This window comes from Chenopodium album, chromosome 9 (genome assembly GCF_948465745.1).
Source record: "Chenopodium album chromosome 9, dcCheAlbu1.1, whole genome shotgun sequence".
NCBI classification, from domain to species: Eukaryota; Viridiplantae; Streptophyta; class Magnoliopsida; order Caryophyllales; family Amaranthaceae; genus Chenopodium; species Chenopodium album.
This window is the reverse complement of record NC_137842.1, coordinates 47,564,307-47,570,953: the sequence shown is the minus strand read 5'-3', so window position 1 is coordinate 47,570,953 and position 6,647 is coordinate 47,564,307.

The following is a 6,647-nucleotide window of genomic DNA, read 5'->3' as shown; positions in this document are numbered from 1 at the left end:
AATCGAGCAGATGTTGATTTAATATTAAAGGCTAATTTTAATAGGAACTTAGGTCTAGTAAATTGCGAGAGCCTGTTAGATCTATGTTGATTAATAAATTGCGAGAGCCTGTTAATCATGTTATATGTGCATTGTTAATTATTAATTACTTCGTTCTATCCCGGAATATTAATTATTGGTGAACATGTGACCCTAGGCTTCCTTATTATTGTTGTTTCTTTTCTCCCTAAACTTATTCTTCGTAGTATAGAATTCATACCTAAAAATATTGGTTACTTAGATAATTTAGATTATAATAATTAATTAGAATTAAAAAGACCTGTTTCCCTGTGGAGTTCGACCCTACTTCCCTATCTACTTTAGTTAGTGATTTAGGTAATTATTTTTTATTAGGGGATACGACTTTGTAACACCCTAGAAATTCCTTTATTTTAAAATACCTGTTTTTCCCTGTATAAAACTTTAAATAGGAATATCTAAGACATTACCGCCACCGTGAAAACGGTTAAGGCAAATATCAAAGATACACAGCGGAAGACTAATTTTAAAAACCTTTCCAAAACAAACCAACTTGAAAAGCTAACCAAACAAAAGTAAAGTTAAAACCAAAATGAGCGAAGTAAAATGAAAATCAACCTACAACTTGGAACCATTAAAGGCCCTTATTAAAAACCAAACCAAATCCAAACTTGATATTAGTTCCTCATATAAATATTAGCATAAATAATTAAAGCAGAAACACATTGTAACTAATATAAACTAGCACGATTCGCTCTTCACTCGTGCCCCATCATGAATATGCCTCATCACCTGAAAACCTCCTATCTACTTGTCCCCACTACTCGCCATTAGAAAATGGGTCGTCGTAGGGCCAAAGTAAAGACATGGCCAAACACACAAACACACACAATCAGCAAAGCTGAGTACATAAGCGTAATTAAACACACTAACATGGTTTCACCTATCAACACACACTTACCTCATTGCACCTGTTCACAAACACACCAATTAACACAACAAAATGACTAGACCCTAATTAATTCATTTTTCATTGATTACGCATCGAACGGGTTTCCACCTATTAACCTCCCCCAAATAAATTTGAGGTTAACTGGCACGGGAGCTAACCGTGCCAGCGACAAACCACACAAAGGTGGCGGAATTCCTGCGCATAATAAATAATAAAAAGGAATATACAGCGTCCTGTATTCCATTGGAAGTTATGGTTAAATATAAAACCCCATAACCCCCCCCCCATTGTTCATACTCAAGGTATATACGCTCCAAGAGTTTTGGTGCGTAATCTCTTTCACTTTACGTTATTTACATATTATTAGACTTGGTGATGACTCTCAAAGCATAATAAATCAATCAACAATAATTATTCAATCAAACAAACATACCAATTTAATTCTTGAATAATTAGTGACCACATATTATTTAATGTTGAACCTTTTTTAATTCTACCTCAGTGTCAAAGACATCTTAAACGCATAATGCGCCAAAAATCCTATCCCTCGGTGTTAAAAACACCTTAAGTGCACAAAGGCACCAACATACAATTTATTCCTTGTGTACATAGACACTTATATAGCTCCTTCCTCATGCTTAAAGCATCAATAAAAATTATTTGAACCATAATAAAATTCATTTTCAATATTCCAAACATAATTAAACATGTAGTTTAATTAATCATGCCTTCTAACATGCCATAAATAAAAATGTGGTTCAAACACAACATGCCAAAAATATAATTTTCCAATCCATAAACCATCACAAATAATTCATGCTTCACCATTCAATCACCAACACCATTAATTCACAATTCCATACATAAACCTTAGCATGATACTACTTGTAATTGATTGAAATCAAGCCTAGCATGATTCTACATCATCAAAATATGTTAAGTACGCGAACGTACCTCAAATAAGCTCTTAAAATAACCGAGTACTCTACAACAATTCTCGAACCAAGTCTCCTACATAAAGGGACAATAATACTATATTAATTACCCTTGTATACACAATTTCCAGCAACTTAAACTCGCTTTAAATAACTTATAATAATCTGAAAATTATTTAAAACCCCCTAACTAAACTCCTTCTTAATGGATAATCACACCATTTTATTAAAAATCACAATTATACTACTTTAAATAAAACTAGATATAAGCCCGTGCGATGCACGGTTCTAGTAATTATTTTATTTAATTTAAAATTTTGTATATTTATGAAGATCATTCATTAAATATATGGATAAAATTTCTAATATCATAACATAATTTTATAATTTTAACACTAAAGTTATCTTTTGTTGTTTTATTTATTTATTTTATATGACACTTGAATTTAAAATCCCAAACCTTATCCACTAATTTTGCTTATGTGACAATTTAAATTTTTAATTCAAAAAAGAAATAACAAATCTCGTTTTTTTATTGATCAAAATTAGTTTTTGCCTATACGTCTATTAATATACTCGTTTTGTTTAAAATGTTAGTCTCATTTATAATCGTTTAACTATAAAATGTTATGGGAAATTAGTCATATGAGATTTAGTTTTATTCGTCTCGATGATTACATTATTAAAATCAAACTTTTACAATATTTTCAAGGGAGAGATTAAAGATATTTGCGATTAAAAATTTGCATCCATAAATGTAAAAAAGATAATTATTACTCTTTTTTTTTTTTAGAGAAGATAATTATTGGTTTTAAAAATTAATTTAAATTTTAATTATTCTGAATTTGTTGTTTTTACCTATGTGTCAAAATTCTTAAATCTTATTCGTCACTTTTGCTTAGGTGGCGAGTAAAATTTTAATTCTAAAATAAATTATTAATCTAATTTTTCATTGGACAAAATAATACCTTTTCTAATGTGGCGCGCCAAATACTCCCGAAAAATGCCTACTTTATTTATATATACTAGATGTAAGCCCGTGCGATGCACGGTTTTTAAATATTTCATTTTGTATATATTTTTTGTAATTTCTTAATATTTTTTGTTTTTATTTTCTATTCTATTATTTTAACATTAATTTAAGATAAAATATTTTGTTACGTTTTAAATTATTCTTATTCAAATTTTACATATATAGAAATTGAATTTATAAATTGAAATAAATATTATCTCATTCATCGGATAGTTAGATAAAATCATTAAATCAAAATATATTTTTTAATTTCTAATTATTTGTTAAAATAATATAAATCCTAATGTAAAAGATCATATAAAAGATAATTTTTGTTTTTTTTTCATTATTTAAATCTTAAATTACTATTTTTTGTTTTCAATTCTCAAATTTCATTTGTTAATTTTTTCTTAAATGGCAACTGAAAATTAAAATTCTAAATTAATATATAAATCTAATTTTTCATTGGTCGAAATATTATTTTTGCTTATGTGGCGTGTGATGCACGAATTTTTATATAAATTTTGTATATAAATATTTTTTTGGTGATCTCTTAATTTTTTTCTTGCATTATAAGTTTTAAAATTTTGTATGAAAGTATCATATCATCAGATATTTACATAAAACCATTAACATCAAATGATGATTAGATAATTTTTAGTTTTGTAACAAATAAAAATGATAAAATTTAGTGTTCTTAAATAATTAAAATCCTAATAAATTACTATTCTTCGTTTTTACCTACGTGGCAAAAATTTAAAATTTCATTGGTCACTTTTGTTTAGGTGAGGAGTGATTTTTTTAATTCTAAAATAAAATAGAAATCTAATTTTTAATTGGTCGAAAATATACCTTTTCTATGTGGCGCTCCCAATGCTCTCCAAAAATGCCTACTTTATTTATATATATTAGATTCCAACATTTTAAACTAATCAAAAATCCTTTAAAACTTCATCAAAATACATCTTTATACTTAAATTATCCATAGAAACATTAAATTATCTCTTACCCCTTTTTAAACTCAAAGATAAAATTTAAAGCATAAAAAAAAACTTCGTTAAAAATCAAAAACTGCCCGAAAATCATATTTAGAGGCTGAATTTGGCCCGAAAATCATCCTTTAAAACTTCATCAAAATACATCTTAAAACGTTGTTTCCACTCGAAAAACACTACTTTTTTTATCAAAATCAGAGGAGTTTAGAACCTGATCGGGATTAAAACGAGATTAATATTAACGAACGGAAATCTAATTATTAAAACATGAATTTGCGTGTTCATATAAAAATTCCAGCATACTTTTTAAGGCTTAAACCCCTTAAATAAATCTGAAAATTATATTAAAACCACTTAAAATATTCTCTACTTATGGGTAATCAACTCCTTTTAATTAATACACAATAGTAGTATGTAAATAAAAATTCCAGCATTATTCTATTAACAAAAACCCATTAAAATTTCATTAAAACTCCATAAAGATACAATCTTTAAGCTTTATTACCACTTACAATCAATGGGTATATAAAACCCCCAAATCAATTGTAAGTTAGAACCCTAAAAATCAACACTTTAATAATTAAAACCCTAACTTTTAATACTTTATAAAATCTGAAAATTAAACACTTTATAATCTAAAATTTACAACCTTTAATCATCAAAACGCAATTGTAGAACATACTAATCATGTTTAAACAATTTAAAATCAAAACCCCAAAGTATATATTATAGGAAAAATTATTAAAATAAAATAAAAGAGGAGAGAGAAGGGAAGAACCACCGTGGTGGTGGCCGGCCAGCCGGGCGGCTGCTGGTCGGCGGCGGTAGAACGGCGGCAGGTGGTGGTCGGTGTGATGATGTGGTTGAACTTTGGGTGGGTTTATGTCACCCAAAACCCACGTAAATGCAAGAAGAAAAGAAAGAATAAGAAAAGGAAAAGAAGAAAGAAAGAATAAAAAGAAAATAGCTTACCTTGACCATTTGACCCTTTTGGGTGGTGAAATTTTGGGGATAAGTAGAGTATTTATAGTGTAGAGTAGGTTAGGGTAGGTTTGGGCTTCATAAAAATAATGGACTTAAATGATGAAGTAGGTGGCCCAAAAGTTAAAAAAAAAATAAGATGATTGGGTTCAATAAAGAATGCTTATTGACCCAAATATAAATACTTGCTTTATTTATAATTCAATAATTAAAATAGTTTGACCCAAAATATAGTTTATAATTAAATAAATAATTTATAAAATATATTAAAAATACGGGGTATTACAGACTTTACCCTGTCAAGATGATTAATCTGATTATTAGAGTGGGAAGGGTTAGATAATTAATCTAGATTAAGGTTATAATGTTTTGTAATTATGTGTAGTATTATGTGTTAATAATTTTTAAGTGAGGATATTTTGGTCAATTTAACAAAAAAAGTTACTAAAATAAGAAAGAAATAAGATTGTTGCAAATAATAGTTAGCACCCTTTTTTGGTAAATGTTGCAAATAACCGTTAACGGAGGTAGTATAATCTTCTCATATAATCACTGAATTTGAATCGTAGACGCATACAGTTTTTGCACTGGAAGCTGAGTTTTAGTAATAATAAAGTGATTGAAGATGTAAAATTAGATTAAATCAACTGGTTTGTATTCATAGTCAAGGCTATTTTCTCGAATATTGTAACTGTTGGTTTTTGTTTGCTGTCCTTTGAATCTTGGGATTTGTTCATTTATTGGTCTATCTGAAACTTGGGTACAAATGCCCAGAATAATCCTTCATGATCTTCAGTTTAGGATTCTATGGTTTGTCCACATGCTCCTTTCTTGTTTAAATAGTTATTTTTAAAATAGAGTAGAATTCAACCATATGAAAAATTCCCTTTTCAGCCCCATTTCTCAACTTTCTGCTTAAAAAAATAGTTGCTGCTACACCTAGTCCATATATTTGGCACCCTTTTAATACGTTTTCAATTTCTACATGTCTAAACATCATATTAATGGAAAAAAGTGATTGATATGTCAGATGAGTACTTTACACAGTTTGCACCAGCACCATATGCAATCTGGTGATTCGATGGTAATAAATTACAATATTATGCAGTTTTGATGCATACGTCACATACGTGAGAATTGTTTTTCAACTGTGCTTTGTTCAGTACAATAGAATTGATCAGTTGAGTAATCTTGATTCATTTAGGGTAAGGTTGCCCACTTCTTAACTCAATAAACCCTACAATGTTTCAGACATTTATTTTGGTGTGTGGGTGGGTAGGTGGGTTTTTTTTTTTGGGGGGGGGAGGGGGGTTTTGTTGAATTTGTTTCACCGGAAAAACTCAAGACATTGTTTCCTTGTGCTATTTGGCAAACATGTATATGTGACAGTTTCTTTTATAGAAGGGTATGCATGTATGTCAAATGTTAATTGTAATGCCATACATGCCTCTGACAAGCAGTTTATGTTATCATTGTCTTCATTACCTTGCCTATTGCAAGAGTTTAGCCTTATTAATTCCCTTCTGGATTCAGTTAAGTACCAAGGTTTTCAGTAATTACTACAGGCTTTGTTCAGTTTATGATGCTCATCTATATGCAGGATGTAGTTAGCTTATATTTACTTATGATTGAAATATAAGAACTGTGGCATTGGTAGTTTGATCCATGTCATTTGAGCAATTGTAGCCCTTTGGTAAATATAGGCATTCTGCTATAGTGTAAGTTGGTAAATATTGGTGAAGAAAATGGCTTCT